Source organism: Cibotium barometz, chromosome 1 (genome assembly GCF_041138505.1).
Source record: "Cibotium barometz isolate CiBa-2024 chromosome 1, ASM4113850v1, whole genome shotgun sequence".
NCBI lineage: Eukaryota > Viridiplantae > Streptophyta > Polypodiopsida > Cyatheales > Cibotiaceae > Cibotium > Cibotium barometz.
Genome location: NC_141046.1, coordinates 35,222,751 through 35,233,494, shown reverse-complemented (window position 1 = coordinate 35,233,494; position 10,744 = coordinate 35,222,751). Strand labels below are relative to the sequence as shown.

Genomic DNA, 10,744 nt, shown 5'->3' with positions numbered 1-10,744 from the left:
AACAGAGGACATCTCGCATAACAAGGTCGACCGAGGTCTTGAGCTTCCGGTCGGTGGATGAGGGACCAAGGAAGCGGCCTATGAGTGAAGTGCTAGGTGACCTGCGAAGGATCCTAGAGGGTGCTGACCATACGGTGCTTGGGCTCTGGGGTCGCTGAAGATACCCACGCGTTCGTCGAGGAAGAAAAATGGAACAAGGTGTTAGAGTTGTTTTCTAAACTCGGGCATGATCTGGTTGATTGTCCTTGCTGGTCCTCAACATATGAGTCCATGGCTCTTCTATATGGATCTGTTGGTTGATCTTGCTGATCTTCAACGGAGAGTCCATCTAGATTTTCTTATGTGATTATATTGCCGGGTACTATGAGCTAGGAACTATTGAAAAGGCCCCTGAGTGAACAGGTGGTGAGTGTTCTGGTTTGCCAATGATGCCATAGGTACATCGATGAAGGAATGATTGGAAATTAGAATTCAAGCTAGATATTTTGGAGGATTATGATTAGTGATACTATGGTTTCATTAAAAGATTGTTTTAACGACAGCTGAATTTGTGAAACATGCAAATTCATATTGGGTGTGTAAGTGGTGTGACTATCTTGAAGTTTGCTTGAAGCGCCGGCTAGGGGGCCTGGGAACTCTTTTCCCTGGTACCGGGACAAAACATAACCAAATTTTCATAATGGATCCTATCAATACAATGGTTGGGTAGTTGGCTAGCCCATGGGATGGGGTTAGGCTAGACTGATGGATCCCTAAAATGAGACTCAATTCTGTTAAGTTATGATAGTTGAAGTAAATCGCGGATAACCCTTGTTCTACGGAAAAGAATCAACGGCTGTGCCTCTTGAGAAAAAAAGCGTTGGACTCTATGATCTAAGTGCAAGTCTTTTCCTTGATTTGACCATGTGACTCATAGGTTCGGTCAGATCAGTTTGGTTAGTTAAGGCACTTTACGTTAGAATAAAAATATCCTGGAGGAATCGCCTGTCTGCTTGTGAGCGAGGGAAGTTTTTCCGGGTTCAAACCGAGGGATTAGTCTCTTGTCCGGATATCCGTGGGCGAGGCCTCGAGTGAGAGGTTCTACCCTGTGCAAGAAGTGCTACTTCCGCTGCTAGCACCCCCGAAATTTGTTGTGCAGAGGAGGCAAGGATCTTTCAGAGGTGAATAGAGTTTTTGGGAAATCAAGGAGAGTGAGGTACAGAGAGATACAAAGTGGGATTGCAAGAATGTAAAGGGTTCATGCTCAATGCATTATGTAAATGGATATTCAGGGACAAACAGGTGCGCTTTGAGATGTAGAATACTCTCTCGCTTTTATAATTCATGTATGGAGGGGCACTAAAGAAGATGTAAGAACCAAGTGCATGTGGATGGGTGGGAGTACTGTACCATTGTTCCATTGGCTAAGGATGAAGATTCAAATGATCAGTCTAGTGATGGACGAGGGTGTTGATGTGCCCATGTATGCTGGTCACCATGATGCTTTGAGTGATGCATTATGCGTAGGAGATAACTTTGCAGTTAATGTTGAGGAAAAGAATGAGGATTTTTACATTATGAAATGCAGTAAGCTAAAGTGGTTGACCACTAACAAATAAAAGTGGAGTAATCCCAAGTGGTTGAAAACTAACTAGGATTTTTACATTATGAAATGCAGTAAGCCAAAGTCGTTGACAACTACTAACACACAAAAGGATGCATGGTATAATCGTATTCTTATAGGATTCATTGTTGTTGAAGGAAACTTCCATGATAAATTTGAGGGTCACAACAATCTATACACCCTCCTTGAACCTCCTACTCTCATATACTCACACCTAGTTAGAGCCCTTAAGTTTCCCATGGAACTAGTACTAGGAAAGAGAAATCTATTCAGGAAGTTTATAAGAATATCTACAATAGCATGCCATGTAATGATATGCTAAACTTGTAACCTTTGTTCTTGAATAAAAATACAATCAATGTGCTTACTTGTGTGTTAAGTGATCCAATTTACAAAGTGTACCTTCTTCTCCCTCTCCTTTTGTAACTGCTTGGCATTGCTGCATAGTACACTTTAATGTGCCTTACTTTAACAACTCCAAATGTACACATTTGTAAACATGCTAGCTAATAGAAGAAAGGCATATGCATCCAACTGTCCTGCTATTGCACTTTCTTGAAATGATCATATCATAAGTCTAGAGCATCTTGATGACTGTGATGTGTATCCTGTGTTAGCATTAAGACCCCATTCAAATCCACAATTAGTATAGGACCATCTTCTTTTTCTGGATTGTCCCAAACTAGTGAAGGTTTATACACAGTCGGCACCCTGTCGATCTCCTCAATTTCAGGGATGTTAGCTCTCCTTTTGACCCAAGCCTCTGAACCCTGATTGACTATTACAAGGCATACATGAAGTTCAGAATAACACTGGGAGATACTCATAAGAATTATAAAATTAACAACTTTACATGTGGTACAAATAAGGGAAAACAATTCAAGATTCCATGCACAAGATAACAAAGGAGTGAAGTAATGGCTAAGAGGATAGCTAATAAAAATGAGACAATAACAATTGAACTCCTCATTAATGTAATTGAGCATTACATAGTTGGCAACAAGTGACGATACAAAGCTGAGGAGGATATGCACCATGTTCATAATTTTTTACATGTATGGGGCTTGGAAGCATGAGAGGGGGGGTTCCATAGGATTGGTAGTAGGTGAAGTACTTGGGGTTTTCTTTAGTGGGGTCTTCTCTTACCCATGCAACATTCGTTTTATCTCCTTCCTTTTGAATGTTAGTACTTGGCACCATCATCTTTGTTTTATTACACCCTTTACCTATCAAAATATACAAAGAGGTCATTCATTTTCCGCTCCGGTGGTCATTCCCTTGTGCAAAGGGGGATTGTGGTGGTTTGGGCTTTGGTGGCACCCTTGGTACCTGTGGAGGACACTTCTTCTTCTGAGATTGTGCATATTTCTGAGATTGAGCCCAAGCTTTTGTGATGGCTTCTCCGACTTCTCTTCATATGTTCTCTGAGTCTACAAAGTTGGATGGTTCCAGCTACACCTTGTAGAAGGTGAAGGTGAAATTAGCCTTGCGTGGTGTGGATCTTTGGGATTGGCTTGTTACACCAGCCAATGCCACCCCTCCCACCCTTGCTTCCGGTGGTGTGACTCAAGCATAGATTGATACCTGGTAGGCAAATGATCGTCATGTTTTTTCCTTTTTCTGATGTTGAACTGTCAAGATTCTGTCCTCTCTCATGTGCGTATAGTAGATGCTGCACATGAAGTTTGGAAGGATTTTGCATATCTTTATGAGATTAAGTCTCCGAGTCGGATTTTGGTGTTAGAAAAGCAATGTATGAACTTATCAGTTTCCACCTTTCAATCTTTGTCTACTTTCATCTCAAAGATGAAAGATCTCCGGGATGAGCTTGCTGTTTGTGGAAAGGACATCTCTACAGAGGACATGGCTATTCGGCTTCTCTCCAAGGTTCCAGAGAGGTTTGATGCATATTTTCAGTCTCTTATTTCTTCTCCTCGACCTGTTCCAGGAGGAAGTTCTCCCCTTCGTTATGTAGATTGAGTCTCGCTTTGAGGAGCGTATTGGCACCTCTGGTGGCCCTGATGGAGCTTTGGCAGCAGCGCGAGATAAAGGGAAGAATCAACAAAAGAAAGGGAAAGGGGGTTCTGACAAGAACTCTAAGGATTTTGACAAGGATAAAAGACAACAACAAATCTTCTAAGAACAAGTTGATTGCTCTGCTTTCTTTTGGTGCTTCTTTTGCTCTTTGGCATGCTCGGTTTGGCCATTTGAGCTATCAGCTTCTACCGCGTGCTTCGAAGGATGGGTTAGTTGAGGGTTTATCGACCATTAAGGCTCCATCTTCTGCTTGTTCCTCTTGTTCACAGGGGAAGCAACACCGAGCTGCCTTTTCGAAGGAGGCGACACATAGATCTTCAACATCACTTGCTCTCATTCATGCAGACTTATGTGGTCCTATGAGTACCGCGTCTTTGAGTAAGGCGTTGTACATGCTCGTGATGGTGGATGATTTTTCGAGATATACTTGGGTTTTCTTTCTGAAGATCAAGGATGAGGCTTTTTAGCACTTCCGTGATTGGAGAGTTGAGGTGGAAAAAGAGATCGGTTGTTCGATCAAGGCTCTCAGGACCAACGGAGGGGGTGAGTTGACATCCCAGGAGTTTCAGCAATATTGCAAGACCCATGGAATTTGGAGATATCTTACTACAACGTATACACCATCACATAATGGAGTTGCAGAGAGGAAGAATAGGACCATTATGAAGACAGCCCATGCTATGCTTGAGCATTCTTCATTACCTCGACGTTTCTAGGCTGAGGCGGCTTCCACTGCTGTCTACATTCAGAACATGTCTCCTACTGTGCTGCTCTTCCCGAAACTCCATATGAGGCTTTCCATGGTGAGAAGCCATCCGTTGTTCATTTCTCGATATTTGGGTGTTCGACGTATGTTCATGTGCCTAAGGAGCATCGCTCCAAGTTGGACTCGAAGTCTCAGCGCATGACTTTTCTTGGATACAGCACTGTGTCCAAGGCATATCGTCTTTATGATCCTCAAGCCGACAAAGTTGTTGTGAGCCGTGATGTGGTGTTTGACAAGATTCCTACATCTTCAGAGGGGGGTGGTGAGCTTCTTCTTCCTCCACCTCCGTCTCCACCTTCTCCTCCTCCTCCTCCTCCCGCTACTTCTGTTACGCCTCTAGCTGTGGATTCTTAGTCAGATGATGATTACTCTGCTCCTCCTCCAATGAGTTCGACCAGATCTGTGCCTGGATGGTATTATCATAACGTAGACAGTTTGTGATTCTGGGTTACGTGAGCTTCCTTTTGCTCCTCCGCCTGGTTCGCTACTCCGGTGTTCTTCCAAAGTGACAGGCAAACCAATTCATGAGGACAACATGTTTGTTAATTATGCTCTTATGTCCTCTATCATTAATGGTCCTTCTGATCCCACTTCTGTGGATGAGGCTCTTTCACATGAGCCTTGGCGTCGTGCTATGCAGGTAGAGCTGGATGCTATTGAACGGAATGGCACTTGGATTTTGGTGCCTAGGCCACTGCAGCGTAAGGTGATTGGTGTGCGCTGGATCTTCAAATCAAAGTTCCAAGCTGATGGCATCTTGGACAAGCACAAGGCAAGGTTGGTTGCCAAGAGTTATACTTAGCACCTTGGAGTCGACTTCGATGAGACCTTCGCTCCGACGGCCCAGATGACTACCATTCGCACCGTTCTTGCTCTTGCAAGTCATCATAGATGGCTCGTTTTCCAGATGGACGTCAAGTCGGCTTTCCTGAATGGAGAGCTTACATAGGTGGTTTATGTTGATCAGCTATCGAGATTTGTTGTTCCAGGCAAACACGATTAGGTGTACCGGTTGAAGAAGGCTTTATATGGTCTGAAGTAGGCTCCACGGGCTTGGTACCAGAGTGGATTGATCCGTTCTCGTGCAAATTCGATCCTCTATATCCTCCTCCTTGTTGTGAGAGGGGGTTGATTGTTATCATTGTGGTCTATTTATGTGTGCCACATTTACATTTAAACTAATCAAACACCTTATATAGATATTATTTCAATGGATTTTGTTTGTGGCTTAAGCAGAGGGTTTTGCACAACCAAGTCCAATCTAGGGGGCATGTCTATATATACATAGTATTGGACACTTGGAACAACTTAAGTTTTGCAACAAGGATGCCCCTTGTGAGATCTCTGTAATTCATACTAAGGTCAAATAATAAAGGAAATTCTTCCATCCAGCCTCTAGTAAAGGGCCAACCACAGAACAAACCCCTTATTATCTAGCCTCCTTTTTGTTTTGAGATACCACTTCGAAAGGCTTTGTTCAATAAGTTAGCAACCTGTGTTTGGATATAAGGCCAATATTCAATGAAGAAATCTATAGTGAGTTCATCCCATCTAGGAGACTTATCTTTTTCCAAATATTTAAGAGCCATGAAGCACTCATCCTGCTCATTGGGTCTTTCTGCCCACATAGCTTGATATGCTCAGAGATTCCTTCTTTGTAAGATTTTTAAGAGCTAGTATTAGATTTTTCCTCTTCTTGACTCAAAGTTTTCCCCAAGAAATCTACCCATTTTTTAGCCATAAGTATGGGATCCCCAAGAACATGGCCTAGTTCATCCTTAACAATCCCTATGGAGTCTTTAGCCTACTTGTCCCTAAGAGATCTAAAGAAGAATTCAACCTTCTTGTGCCCAAGAGATCTAAAAATGAATTTAGAAGAAGATTTGGTTGGTTTAGTAAGATCATTCCTCCTTGTTGTTCATAAGAGAATTATTGACCGTCATTCCTTCTTGTTATTTAGAAGAGAATTATTAACCATCATTCCTCCTTGTTGTTTAGAAGAGAATTAATGACCATCAATTTTCTTATGGGAAAACTTAGAGACCCATTGCCCCAAGACCATTGCACCTCTTCCTAGGTCCATCTTACCATGTGATGATCTGACAAGGCAAAGCTGGTATCAACCCAAACAATTGGTGTATGAGGAATCTAGTTGGCACTCTCCCGAAAGTATACCCTATCTAGGCTTGAGCTATTAGTATATTGCATATGCTGAAGTAAGTGTGCCCTATCTAGTCTCCCAGACTTAGGGCTTCTTAGATCCCATTAATATAGAGCTGCCCCATGTCTATGTAAACGCTTCTTCTCAACCATAATAAAGTTAGCCATAAGTATCTATGGGTGGGCTCCATTCAACTTTGCATGCCAAGCCTTTGCTTAGCTGTGTGCCACCCATACACATTCACAACCCATAAAAATTGGTCCCTATACTGAATCTCAACCACAAGAACTCCATTGGGATGGTTAGCAATCACTATAGGCTCGAGTTTCCTATTGATGATGCTTATGACACAACTATGTGTCTACCTTCTAGCCCTCCTCAAAGCATGAACCCATAATTTCTTAAAGCTCACTCTTAGGCACCATACATTGTTTGGCAAGGTGCCCAAACCTACCACATTGGAAACATGCTTTAGGAAAGGGCCCAGAAGGCATGTTAACTTCTAAGCTTCATACCAACAACATTAATTTAATTAAAGAGGGATTTAGGAGTTTCTTTGAAAGTGTTCCAAGGTATGCACACCTTATTTGAGGCCCTTCCTATAGAGGGATCTGTTGACACATAGAGGGTGGGCCAAGCTACTTAGCAAGAGAACCTAGTGCATGCCATAGCCATGGAGGCAATTTTAGAAATTACACCCATATTGTGGACATGCTTGCAACATGCTTTGGTTAACATTAAAGAGGAGGTCAACATGCATCAAGTTTTTGGCCTAGAATTGAGGGGTTGTGCCAAAAATGTATGGCATAAAAGTTGGTTGGGAAAACAACACATTGAAGCAGCCTTACCTATATAGAAGATTTGAGAAGTTGGGAAAATAGCACAGTGAAGAAACCTTTACCTAGATAGAAGATTTGAGAGGTTACCTTTCGTGTGGCCCAAGATCAAAAGCAACATTTGCCTAGATATAAGATAAAAGATATGAGAGGTGGCATTTATTGGCAGGACTCCTTTTTCAATCCATGATGGAAGTTAACTTTTCAGAGGGACTTCACATGTACACACAATGACCACCCTGCATGCCCCATCTGTAGGTCCACAAACTCTTGAGGTAGGCTTGCATGTACTTGATATTCCTTTGTGGCCTTGGCAAGCCTAGATGGACTAGCTATGTCCCTTTGTAGCCAAAACCTCTAATGCCTGCAGCTTTTTTACCTCAGAAAGTCGATTCTCAATGCTTGGCCCAAGCTATCTGTTGCCTAAGCATACGGTACTCTCCAATGGCCTGTGCGAAATATTTGTGCTTCTTGTGGTGATTGGATCCCCTCCCTCATCTACAGCCCTTTTCATCTCAAGCTCTCCTTTCCACTTACCCAAGTAGGCAAGATGACCTCCTCATCCATCCCTTCCCAATCTTCTCTCCCTGACTCCTCCACCATGACCCCACAATTCGGTATGTATACATACGCTCAATAGAACCCCTATATATATATATATATATATATTAATGCAAAAGGAGACCTACTTTATATATAAATGTTTTAAGGCATAGGAGAAAAAGGATGAAAGTAAAATAAAATATTAACCTTTTTCCATAAGCTATAAGCAAATGTGCAAAATTAGGGTAGAAGAACTGGAAATCATTCTGTAGCCATGGCGCGACCTTCACCTTCTGTGTTTAGGTCCATCGCGGCGCTCTCACAAAAGGCAGCCAGCAGGACGCTTAACCTCAAGGGCCCGAGCACAGCAGCACCAGCCTCATTCGAATTGCCAGCGGCGTTACGGCAGCCTTCCTTTCGGATCCTGCGGTGAGCTTTTCTCCAGAGTCCCATTTCTCTGCGTTTCTTTTTTGTCTTTTTTTGGTGTGAGGGCCCTTGTAATGTCAACTGCCCTGTGTTCCATGCTATGAGAACCCTGGATGGATACTGTGATGTAAAGAACAATAGTGAGAATCATGTGTGCATGCTTTGATAACTAGGTAGATGCTGCAACATCAAGAAATTTATTTTCATGCTGTCTGATTAGAACTCTTGTGATTTTAAGAACCTTGAAATGAAGGTCTGCCTAATCTCCAAAGATCTCTTTTGCAGGTTTCGAGGCGCTATTGTGTCGCTTCAGCCACTGCATGCAGCCAGCTCACAAGCTTTGTTTGTTTCAAGGCTGAGCTTTGGATCTCAGGATCCTGTGTTTTTTATTCAAGGTCAGCCTCTATGTGCGCTGACAGTTCTCTAGTAGAGGTGTAGATACCTATGACCACTTATGATGTGATTAGGTATGTTTGAGCGCGACATGATGCATGGTTCCTGTATTCAATACAATTACATCACCTATGGGTTGGATAATTTTCAAGTGGAGCCTTGGACATTTTGAGGTGTACCAGGGTCTATTTTAGATGCATTGCATTTTATTAGAAGGTGGAAACAGTTGTAGGCTCATTTGCACTTGAAATCTGAAAGATATGAAAGAATTTTGTTCCTCGAGCGGCTGCAATACTTGCTAGTAGTTAGTATCTTGGATGTTAATAGGGGTGTGAAGGTAAAGAAATTTGTAGTGGGCAGTAGCATAAAACAAAGTTTTCACCTTATATTTTTAATGACCAGATGGTGAAGATGGGACTTAAGTCATCAATTGGCATCTCAACTCGTTAGTCCTCTTTATGTGTTGGCTCCCATTGCTGTTCTTACCAGATGAACCTGATGGAACATGAATGTCTTCTTCGAATAGTATCCGGAGGTTTAAGCAAGTAAGTTTTGTTGTTAATGCTGCCTTAAAGTTCCGATTCGGGTCTCTTAAAGGCCATGTAGCTTTGTCCCTCTTGGTTCTTCCAAGCTTGAACTGCTGATATTTTTTCCAGGTTCTTTCCTTATTCTCAGACACCATTTCCCTTCTGATTCATGAAGCTTAAACTGTCTTTTCTTGTGAGCAATCACATATTATCCTTTCTTGCAAATAAAATTTTAAGTGGGTTTGTTAACAGATTTTTGTGGCTTGCAAAGATGGGGTGAAGTGTTTGGGAACTAGTTAACAGAGTAAAATTACCATTTGGATGAGAGTTAAAGTTTTCAGTGCTCTCACCAGATCAACAAGGATTTTGCTGTTAGGATGTGTGACTTTGAAAAGTATTTCGCAATTTGGTTGGAAATCCATTCCTGTCAGAATGGTCACTTGTGCAGTTGTGTGTGTGTGTGTGTGAGAGAGAGAGAGAGAGAGAGAGAGAGAGCAGCTTACCAAAATTGACTCTTTCACACTTAAATTGCATGCACTTCAGGTGGTGATGTCACTGCTTATTTGTAACGCTATGTGGGACTGAAAGGTTGCAAATGTGGGTTGCGAATGTACAAAATGAGTAGTTTGTTGGGAGTGCAAGGGAAGTCAAATCTTGAGTTGAAATAGCTCATATGCAATTGCATGTGGTTGTTTTTTAGGGCAGTTACAAGTAGAAGAAAGCTCTTGAGCTTATCTGGTCAGTGTCGTACACTAGTTTTTTCTTGCCACAGTTAAAATTATGGGATGGAAATATGAGTCAAGCTTTTAGAGGAGAAGTTGAACTGTTGGGATGGATCTGTCTTTTGAGTTGTGTTGAAACAGAAATGTCGTGCGGGATTATATGTTTTTCTTAAGACTGGCATATGAATTGTTGGGTGTGATTTCCTTGAAGAACCTGGGTCACCCATTAACGTAAGATAATTACTTATCAGTTTTTTCTAGTTGAAATTGTAGGATGGAGACTTGTGCACTAGCATTGGGAGCTTTCTCAAGTTTGTCATGTAATTTGTTGGGTGTAATAACGAGGTACGCCCTTGGGAGCAAGATAGATATTGTCATGCCTACCACTTCCCTCCAATATGAAGCTAGTCTTGGAGTGGCTCTTGTATGGAAGGCCCTTGTAAGTGACTGTGAAGGTGTAGAAGTCTGCTATAAAGTTGATAAGTAAAAACCTGTTTGTTCCCTCTACATCATCCATCTATATCATCAGTAGAGCCAGTGTAATCTGTGGGCCATAAGGTAGAGCTAATGCAATTAGTGCTCATTTTACACGTCTCATCAGTAATGCTACTTTAAGCTAAAAAAGTGATACAATTAGAAGTGTTTAAAAAAAAACCTGAAGTATGAAATTAAAATTGTTGGCATTGAGTTCAGAGCTTGCACCACCCTTTGCGGGCGCAGCAGACACAAA

At 42.1% G+C, this 10,744-nt stretch overlaps 1 long non-coding RNA gene across 11 annotated transcripts; it reads left to right on the top strand.

Moving 5' to 3' along the window:
• The first annotated feature begins 8,154 nt into the window (after positions 1-8,154).
• Positions 8,155-10,519, top strand: LOC147641923 (uncharacterized). 11 transcript variants are annotated; one of them, XR_015266430.1, is made up of 4 exons: positions 8,155-8,375; positions 8,658-8,767; positions 9,255-9,310; positions 10,288-10,519. It is a non-coding gene; the product is annotated as an uncharacterized LOC147641923 (long non-coding RNA). The 11 variants fall into 11 exon arrangements; XR_015266423.1 differs by lacking the exon at positions 10,288-10,519 and adding an exon at positions 9,545-9,697; XR_015266425.1 differs by lacking the exon at positions 10,288-10,519 and adding an exon at positions 9,836-10,224 and having other exon boundaries at positions 8,156-8,375.
• The last annotated feature ends 225 nt before the right edge of the window (positions 10,520-10,744 follow it).